The sequence below is a fragment of the Gossypium hirsutum genome, unplaced genomic scaffold (genome assembly GCF_007990345.1).
Source record: "Gossypium hirsutum isolate 1008001.06 unplaced genomic scaffold, Gossypium_hirsutum_v2.1 scaffold_86, whole genome shotgun sequence".
NCBI classification, from domain to species: Eukaryota; Viridiplantae; Streptophyta; class Magnoliopsida; order Malvales; family Malvaceae; genus Gossypium; species Gossypium hirsutum.
Window position 1 is genome coordinate 1 of NW_024402801.1, and position 10,946 is coordinate 10,946.

At 31.7% G+C, this 10,946-nt stretch overlaps 1 pseudogene; it reads right to left on the bottom strand.

Annotated features, from left to right (window-relative positions):
* Nucleotides 1-1,222: 1,222 nt before the first annotated feature.
* LOC121226291 (receptor-like protein 4) lies at nucleotides 1,223-3,772 on the bottom strand (annotated as a pseudogene).
* Nucleotides 3,773-10,946: the final 7,174 nt, after the last annotated feature.

Sequence of the window (10,946 nt, forward strand, 5' to 3'; positions counted from 1 at the left end):
AAAACTTTGCAGGTTTTAATTAATCACTACCAATAGGATGTCTCATGTTCATACGATTCCCAAGGGATCTAAAACCAAAACAATTTTAATATTAAAAATAGTTATTCACTAAAAAAACTTGTTATAGTAATTGACTAATTGTTATGAGATTTATCCTTAAGGTACTACCTGCAATCTGCTGTGCTCGAAGGATATTCCGTCGCCGTTTCCACCAACATATTGAACAGATAACAAGGAGTACAAGAGACAAAAATACAGCAAAGGCGATGCCAACCTTCGCACCAGCAGAGAGGTGGGGTCCGCATTTAGGTAGTCCAGGTATGCCGCAGAGACCGTGATTATCGGTAAAACTGCATGGAAATTAAAGTATCCGGTATAAAAGTTGCAATAATAGACGTGCAAGTGTATGATTATGTTTGTTAGTATTTCATTCCTTTTATCATCATCATGTGAAAAGTTCATTACTCTTAGAGAAACATTGCATTGCAGACCAATACTAATGACATTCTTGACATACTGAGCTAGCACCATTCAAAAGCTTCCCTCGAGTGCCTTGGACTCTTCCAGGAAAAGATTGCCTTAAGATTCCTGAAAAATGGAAACTTAAATCAAACTCCCACTTATTAGATTCCGGAGTTAACTACGTGAAAACTTACATCTGGTAATGCAGTCACCCAGCTCAGAATTGATCGTTAAGGAAATTGTAGGAAGATCTCTGCAGATATATGTCCACACATTATATCAAAAAAGGGATGAAGTTTTAGATAAAATATAATTTTTTTGAACTTGAAAATCCATTCTTTCTAACCATATATTATTCAGCTCAAATTCCTTTAGAGAAGAAATAAATATATGATCCAGAATTTGAGGCTTCAAAAAAAGAATGCAGCTAACAACGAATGGATGATGTTGATCTAACGCATTGATATGATTTATATCAAACCTACCGCATGCTATGGCCTGTATTTGTCTTTTAAAAATGAACATAGGGAGAACTACCGAACCCCCAAGGTTAGGAACAAAAATATTCCATTACGGAGGAACAGACAAAAGGGTGCATTAGAGACAATTTGTAAGTCAGCACAGTTTATCGCATGTAGATATTATTTCAAAGTTTGCATGTAGATGTTAATACAATCACAAGTGTTTCAAGACAAGAAATTATCTGCACTTACAAGATTTCAAGCTGGCTGCTCCAAGTGACGATGGAATGGCCCCATGATTAGTTTCCGCTCAAGTTTCTGTAGAAGCCAAGGACAACATAAAGAAGAGGAAGGGATTACTTCGCATGTAAATAAGAAATATGTATGCAACAGTTTGTGAAAGAAAAATAGAAGTAACTAAAATGAAAGTGATTGAAGAACTTTTCACTTACATGCTCTGCAGGTGATGTAGTTTGGATATTTCATTAGTCAAGGAACCCCTCAGACCTTGATTGTCGAGACCACTGATCATGCAAAATAGAAGGAAATTACATATAACATAGCATATAAAGATTCAGACATTCACATTAAGCCATGCATGAATCTCATCATAAGGTTGCAATTAGAACTCAAAACATGTTATGCTCTAGGTTCACAAAGAATGCACTCATTATCCAGGAAACACCATGCCTATAAGTATACTTGTGCACCACAGCGCCAGTGATGGCAAGCAGACATTAAATGGAAATTAAGTGGTTTCTTTCCCAAAAAAGCTTTAATTTTTCACTAATTAGGATCTTAGGAGTCACAGCTGATTATAAATAATAAAGTGCAGAAATTTAGGCCTAAGGGATTAGGGAAAACCAAATCTAAAGAGAAATGTAGGGAAAGCAAATGAATAGAAGCAGCTTCAGCCTTTACTTGCTTCTCATATCTACAAGCAGTGCTGTTAACAAATACAAACGAAGTGGACAAGCTCATTAACTAGAAAACTGTGAGTACATATGAGAATCTTTAGGAACCTCATAGAATTCTAAGGATAAGATCCATTATCTAGCAACAGGAGTAGTCAAGTGCTGAGAATGCTAAAGTATTAGTGCATCTTTTCCAGGCTGTGAAGCACACACTTCTCCATACTTATAATATGACACAAACAAGGTAGAATGATATTGGTTAAAACTTAAGAATGCAACATGTACTGCAGATAGAAAAAAGATGGAAACAGTTATGATTAACAGTCCTTAAAGTGGAAAAAGTTCACTAGTAATATAGATAAAATATCTTAGAATATCCCTTTGGACATTAATATGCATAGCAGCATAGGAGGCTTATCACAATCAAAGAACGGTGGAAGAGGCCATAGCAGAGACATCAGTTTCCTCACATAAATTGTGAAACCAACATGAGAAGATGAAAAGAACGGATAATATCAGCAGAAACAAAAAACAAAACAAACCAATGATAAGACAAAAGATCAAGAAACTACAGGCCGTCAATGAACCACTTTCTGCCAGATTTATCAAAATGACAGTCTGCTCCACTCCATGGATGCTCTTGGGAACACATGGGTCTCCATTCCACCCAAACGATTAGCAGCCCCAATGATTTCTTCAATGACTGCAAAGCCCTAACTAGAACCAGGAATCTTTAACAAGTTAGTAAATGTCTACCACCAATCAGAAAGAATCTTGTTCATGCATAGGCAGTAAAAAACAATTCCAATACTGGGTCCTCTCATACACAGAATAAATAGTCAGCAAAGTCATAGAAGCAAAACTATATAAGTAATAGCAGAAAGTAATACCTTCTTCAGAAGAAGTTTTGGATTCAGCAACTATAACTTGAAAGACTTCAATGGCAGTAAGGATAGCATGATGCCTTTTTTAGGTGAAGGTTATTGTCAGAGTCCTCCCACTAAGAGCAACAGTTGTGTTAAGTACAAGTGCAGTATAGCGATCACCACTCATGCCCACAACATCTACATTTCAAAAAAGTGTCACCATTTATCAGGACATCAAATACCCTCTTCCCTGCACTGGTGATGGTAGCATCAATTTCTGCAAAGTGTAACCATATTGAATAGTTCTATTCGGATCCACATCCATCGTATAAGCTAAATCAGGCTTATTATCAGTACTAACAACCGCACTTTGGTAAAGCGCTTCTGGATAGAAATTCGGCACAGTTGAAGCTTTTTTAATGCCACTTTCAGTAGATCTCGGTGCATCAGCATTTTTCCAAAAGTTCTGATGGGATGCCAAAATCTATCTCCACCCCAAATGCCCCACTAAATCTTCATCAAATTTTGGCTTTGATGTGCCGCAAGTCAGTCTTGAAGTTGTTTTCAGGATTACACCTCTACCCCATTCTGGTCCAAAATAGTACGCTCTTTCATCAATTTGAAGAATTTCAATAGAATAATGTTGGATCTCCATGACCGGTACTGTGGAAGCAAATAGATACTGAGCCATCCAAAGAAACACAAGGGCTTCAGCAAAACCTGTTCATCATTTTTAGACCAACCTGATTTCAGTGAATGAATTATGGTCCTTCAATAGATACTTCAAATAGAGGTCATTATCAATCTCATGCTCGACTAATCCAAGAAATCCTCACAGAATAGTGCCCCTTTGGTACTCATTAATTAGTAACATTTTCTGGTCCTTCAGACAGAGGGAAATAGCGAAGTGTTTTAGTGAGGAGTGATATGACTTGGTGCCGTTGCATTAGCTGGAATTCCCCCGGTATATGCAAAATCTTATACCAACGTGTATAGGTTGGTGGGGTGCGGATATTTTGACGACTCCACAGCTTATACGCATAGCATAAGTGCTGTGGTAAGAAAACATGACCGAGTTAAAAACAACCAAACAAGAAGAAATTGTTAAATAAGAAAATGAAAAGCAAATGCTCGTTTACGACAAGCTCTAACTACAATGAAGCAAAATAACAATACATAATAAGCACTCACTTAAGTTTCCATGCTACTCTTTCGTGTTTTCTTGTTCACAAGACAAGTTCCATTGTAGTACATTTCATTTACCAACTTAAAATTCCAAAACAACAATAGATACTTCTAGAATCCACAACCAATCAATAGATTCTTCATACCTCTCCCCATTAGGCCTTGGAAGAATTTTTATATTTTTTTTCTTAATAAACTAATTTGTTGCTTAATTCCTTTATTACTTCCACCCGCATGGCATACAAGAACCAAAAAAAGAAACTTAAAAAATTATCCTTCAATCATTTTCTACATTTTCTCGCATCCAAACAGGTTCGAAACCGAGCAACTGCCTAGATTCTTTGAACCAGACCTATTGACTTAAATTTTCCATATAAAAAAATTCATATCCACGACCTCACAACTCATTATCATCAACGCGAAACACAAGTCACAATCAAAATAAGCCAATCTAGCAAATCACTGAAGAAAGAAACGAACCGTACACTGATTATAGAAAATCAAGAGTCATTTCTAACAAGCTCAATCAAATGCAACTAATCTAACATCAAATATTAGATACCTAACCGAATCTAGAAGCAACCTCAAAAATTATCCAAATAAAAAGTTGAAAAGAAAGACACAGGAGTAGTGGGAAGCTAACCAGGCCGTGCTGAAGATGAAGAATAATGCAAAAGAAAACGAGAAGCCATAAGAGAGTAAATCTTAGCATCTAGCTTAGCTTAAAGCTTTCGAAATTCTCTCTCTTTGCTTTGTTTGCTTTGCTTTTCTTATTTTCTATGCCTCATTTCACATTTCTCTTATTTTTTCTTTCTTATTTTAAGCTATTTAGTGAGTAACTCAGTGAGTGTGGCCGTTGCAGTGAAATAACAGTCAAGGAAAATTTTAAGGTAAAAATTTATAGTTAATCCCTGTACTTTGACAAAATTTGAGATTAAATCCCTATGCATAAAAGGTTAAAAATTAATTCTTTTTTTATTAATAATCTCAATCTAATTACTAAAATCATAAGTATTTTTATAGATTGTTTTTAAATTAAAATGAGAGGATTGAATTTTAACATATAATATAGAAACCAAATCTCAATTCTGTACAAATATAGGGGCCATCAACAAATTTTAACCAAAATTAACTTTTTATTTCTGTTTTTCGTCAACTCAACTCATGAACGAGATTAGATGCAAAATTCTATAAAATTTAAATATTTACATTTTTTGTAAAATTTGAAATTCAAAGCTATTATTATATTAAATTGGAGAATAGTATTTGAAATTAAAATCGAATTAGTTATTATTTATACTAATATAAAAACATTTTTAAAAAATGTTATAATTAAAATTTAAATTTAAATATTATCAAATTCGTAACGTTCAAATTTTATTAAAAATAAATGGAATATCTGTATCGTACTATATTGTGATGATGTTGGTACAAGTGAGTTTATTAACTGTGATGGACACTTTTTAATCCGACGGCCGTAAAAGGTCATTAGCATCATGTTCGTCACATGGGCGGTGGAGATTATATGGGGGCCCACTTTATGTGACTGGTAAATGACATAAGAGTGTGGCAAAGCATCTTATGAAAGATATTTAATGATAATATAATTAATGCATTATTTATTTTATTATATATTAACTGTTAAATCGAATTAGCTGATGTTTATATTTATGCTATTCACGTAAACAAGAGATGCGATTGGGAACAGAAGACAAAGCCACGTGACCAGCGGAGGGCGCGATAGTTCACGGATAACTTTGGGAGGAATTAAAAATCCACTAATTACGTAAATGACCTTTTTCTTGGGTTTTTTTTAGTTCTCAATTTTATATTAATTTTGGTTTGATTTTTAAAATTTATTGAAGGAAAATATCTTTTTTTCGTGGCTCTTCAATATCATTTGATATTTTAAAAAAAATTATAAATTTCTAAAGGAATATTTCATTAGAAAATAATTTCTTGTACACAATTTTAAGTTATTTTATTATTAAATTAAAATATTTACTTTACATGATAAATATAGTAATTATTTCATTTGTATTCTAAAACCATCAAATGCGGATTTTTACATGAATATTATAAATATATTAATTAATTACTAATAATATGGCATTCTAATTATTACTTAAATAATATGAAATGATAATTAAATTGAATGACAATTGAGTTTTCAAAGTAATTTTTAAATTATCATTATGATGTGACGGAAGTTTTTTTGTTAGACTAATGTTTCATCTGTCATCTCGCATTTAATCACCATTAGAATTAAATGAAAATTAAAAAATTTAAATTATTGTTCAAAGATAAAATTTAATTATTTTATAAATATAGTTATTTTTAATATTTAATAAGAATTAAATTTTAGTTGTTGTGTGATGATGCATCCTAATACCTGGACAGTGGAGAAGTATTAAATTGGCTTTGCTTAGTATACTGCGGATCTGAGGGATGTGTGCCAAAGTAGCGCAAGGCAACTCGCCAAGATTCGATCAATGCCTTTATTATTTTTCTAAAAACTATTTTATCATATCATTTATTAATATGGATAAATAAATAAATATGGATTTTAATGACAATTCCACAGTGTCTCAAAGGTATGTTTGTAAAAAGCTGACTTCAATCTGTCGTTCCATGGTTCAACATTAAATTGATTTGTATTATGAAATGGATAATGAAAATTTAGTCTTTAATGTTTATTTTGTTAATTATCTTATTTATTTTGAATTAAATTGACTATTAATCTTTTAAAAAGAGTCAATTTACTTTTATTAACATAAATATGACTAAACCATTAATTTTTTAATGATGTTGGTGTGCAACACATGTGATAGTTATGTGCACTCATGATAATATAGAGTTATTGCTCTTATATGTCACGTCACAAATAATTTAAAATTTATAAAATATTCAAAATAAAAAATTCAAAAAACTATAAAGTCATAAAAAAAAAAAGATTAGTATGAGTAAATGCGAATTTACACATGAGCTCTCATGTTTAAAAAGTAACATTTTAGTTGGTATTTTCAATAAAAAATTTAATTCACTTTTTTTCAATAGTTGATGGTTAATTTGATTTCTTTTAAAAGGTTAGACCCAAATTTAACCCCAAAAGAATAAAGATAAATTACAAAAAATGTAACTAGAATCAATATTATACCTTACAAATGTAGTTTGACTAGGATACTAGAATTTGCATACTTATTGAGTGACACATATAGTTCTAACTTAGATTTATTTAGCCAATTAATCTTTAATCTATTATGTGCACATGTCATGTGTAAGTTCTGCCGAGTTTTTTTTTGCTATTCATTGCTATGTTTTTATATGGTCATTGATGGGACATGTATTATGAGTGATATATAGTAAAGGTGAAGTTAGAATTTTTTCCGAAGGTTAAGTTGAATTAGAAATTTTCATAAGAGTTAAACTACAATTTACTATTATATTAGTTTATAATTTTATAAAGGATAATTATTTGATACACATAAACTTTTTATTCCAGGGGTGGAGTAAGTTATATTTAAAAATTAAAATAAATAAATAATTAGACATGTAGTAAATCTTAACCCGTTTCTAAAGTTTACAATCGTCGCTATATCAAATAATTTAGACGAAATTAAAATTTTATCATTTTAGATTAAAATATAATTTTACTCCATAGTAATATAAAATTATAGTTTTTAAAGGAATCCAAAATTCTGTGGCTGCCCCTAATTTGTACTGTAATTATAAACCTTAAAGAAAAGAGTAAGATGAAGAATATTCCCTCTCAGGTGCATATCTTCATTTATAAAACAACATATGATGAAAATAAATCTTGGTTGTGTCTCAACATGGCTATAATCATGCCTTCTTAGGGTGTTCAAATTGTAGGACAATATAGCTAAGCATGAAATTGTCTAAGTTCCTCTCATCATCATCATCATTCATCGCCTTCTTTCATTCTATCTTTTCAAAGTGAATATCTTTTGGTAATCAAATTGTGGACAATGACTAAAGAAGATACTCCTCCTCTCAAATTCACAATGATTATTGAGGTTAGTACCAAAAAAAATGGACCTATGATTAAGGATTTATATGATCAACTGATGGTGAATCGATAGCAATAGTCACATCTACATCATCATTCACAAATAAAAAATAAAGTGAGAAAGAAAAATTGATAAATCAATTCAAATTTTATCTCTAACTAAAATGATTTATCCTCGAGAGTTACCAATTAATTTATGAGTTTGATAAATTGATTGGATAAATTAAATTTAAATCAAAAACTTAATTTTAAATAATATATGGATTGACCATTCAAATATTATAGAGTAAACTACAAAATAGTCACTTTTGTTTGTCTCAAATTATATTTTAGTTATCTATGTTTGAATATTACGTTTTAGTCACTTATGTTATGTTTTGTTACAAAGTGGTTACTCTGCCGTTAAGTTCTTTACCTCCCTAACGGCAATCTTATGGGCAGCCTAAATGGGTTTTAAATGCCAACTTGGATTCCAACTAGGACGAGAATAGGTTTAATTAAATAAAAATTAAATTAATACACATGAACTGAAAAAAAATTGGCAGTCTCCTTTTTCTTTTAGTTTTCTTTTCCATTTTGACTAAAAAACTATTCTCATCCCATTTGGACATCCAAGTTGGCATTTAAAACCTATTTGGACTGCCACTAAGATTGTCGCTAGGGATGTAACGGAGCTTAATGGCAGAGTAACTACTTGTAACAAATGATAATATAAGTGACTAAAACATAACGTTTCAGACATAAGTGACTAAAATATAATCTGAGACAAACAAAAATGACTATTTTTAGTTTACCCATATTATATATAATAAATAATTACTATTCCTTAATATTATATATTTAATAATATTAATTATTTAATGTTCAATGATAATAAATTCAAATTAATACTCTTACACTATGGTCAACATGACAAGGTTATTACACTATATAACCAAAAATAAGGCTCATGTTAATTTAGTTAATTCATAATTAGCTATTGAATTATATACATTTTTCTATTTAGATTTTTTTGTTTATTTTGATACTTGAATTATTATTTTCATCTCAATTATTTCAAAATAAAATAGTTGGTAATATAAGGTGACACATGCATATTCTTATGGTTTGGTAATTTAGAGATAATAGTGATGAAATGATATTTCAAGTGCCAAAATGAAACAAATGAAATACCAAATATGGAAAAAAAAATATAGTTCAAAAGTTAAATCGTAATGTCTTGTAATTTTGCGATGATCTTCATCCATAAGATATTTCATGATTTTGTTTTACAAAAACTATTTTACTTACACATAAATATTTAGTATATATGTGTTTGGTTCAAACTAATAATCAAATTCTATAATTCTTCATATATTCTTCAGTATTGTTTGAATTATATATTATTATTATAAGCCAAGAAAGTTAACATTTAATCCATTATATTACATTGTATTATATATTTTGTCTGCAAGGCCCAAATTTTGACCGGGCCTTAATACAAACAAGCCCAAATCAAACCAAACGCTACTCTAGCCCAAATTTTACAAGCCCGTAACCCAAAAAGAAAAAAAAAGCAGAAACAAAAAATTCTAGCAGCAGTGTGCGCCGGTCCTCACGTGCCTGGTCAGCGCGTTCAACGCTCGAGGCTCAACCACTCCCTGGCCTCGTCCCATCGCTTCCAAAGACCTGCAAATAGTGAGAAAAGAGGAGAGATAGCAGCAAAGAAACATAAAAAGGGAAACAATAGCCTAGCAATAAAAAGTAGCATGAACAATAGCAAGAAAGATTGTAAAATTGGCTATAAAGCCACCAAAAACAGATGTAAAAGGGGATCTTGAATATTGGAGGACCAAAAAAAATCAATATAAAAAAATTGAATATTGAGAGCAATCGAATAGAAAGTCGAAAGGTGATTTCTTTGTTTCTTTTCCTCTCCGCTACTATTATTCTTAGATAGATATAAAAAATATATCAACTCTTACCTTGTTTGGGCGATCGGAGAGTTTAAAACCGAGAGTTTTCCTTAATTTCTATCAGCTTTTGTGAGGTTTTTGGGTATTTTAACCACGGATCTAGGGCGAGGGGAGCAAAAGGGTTAAAAGGGGTCGATTTTACACTTTCGGCCGCCGTATACGACGGTCGCCGGTGAGGATGGAAGGTGGTCCGATCGCCGGAAATCATCTAGCCCAGAGCACCAAAACCCTTCCCCTTTCTTTTTTTTAAAAACCATAGCTGAAATGAAATTTAAAAAAAAAATGACTTTATAACATTTATAAAACAGCATCGTTTGGCTTAGTGCCTACTGATATAAAACGGCGTCGTTTTGGAGTAAAACGGGTCGATCCGACCCGCTCTAATTAGGATCCGCGTGTTTTTGCAGCTAGGGAATATTTCGCACCTGGTCCTTCCACTTGTCGCATGTTTTTAATTGAATCATTTTGTTTCTTTTGACTTTGTAATTTTGCCCCAGAACTTCCGCGCCTATTTCATTTTGGTCCACATCAGATCTGCGTGTTTTGGAGGGTGGGTTATTCCCCACTTTAGTCCCTCTTTTATTATTCGCGTGTTCGATTGGTCCTTTTCTTTTATTTTATTTCAAATTGGCACCAAATTTTCGTTTAAATTCAGTTTAGTCCTTGCTTTCATCTTTCATATTTGTTTCCTTTTTATTTATTTACTCATTTAGTTCTTCTTTTTGTTATCAGTATTATTATTCTCATTGCTATTTTTTTTTATTTGCTATTATTATTATTTACTAGTATTATTTATTATTTATTATTATATTGTAGCGACGTAAAAATTTAGCTTAGCTTGGTCGCTAATTGTGGCGATTTATTGAAAAAATTTGAATTTGACGTTTGATTTTGAAATAAACAGGGAGTCGCCACGATCCTTTTTCCTAGGTGTGATCGGGCACCTATTAGATCTCTTATTAAAACAATAAAAGGTTGAGTTTAGGTCTACATTAAATCCAGAGAAAATTTAGGGTTCGGGAGTCGGCTACGCGCGAGGAAGGTATTAGCACCCTCGCGACGCCCAAAATTGG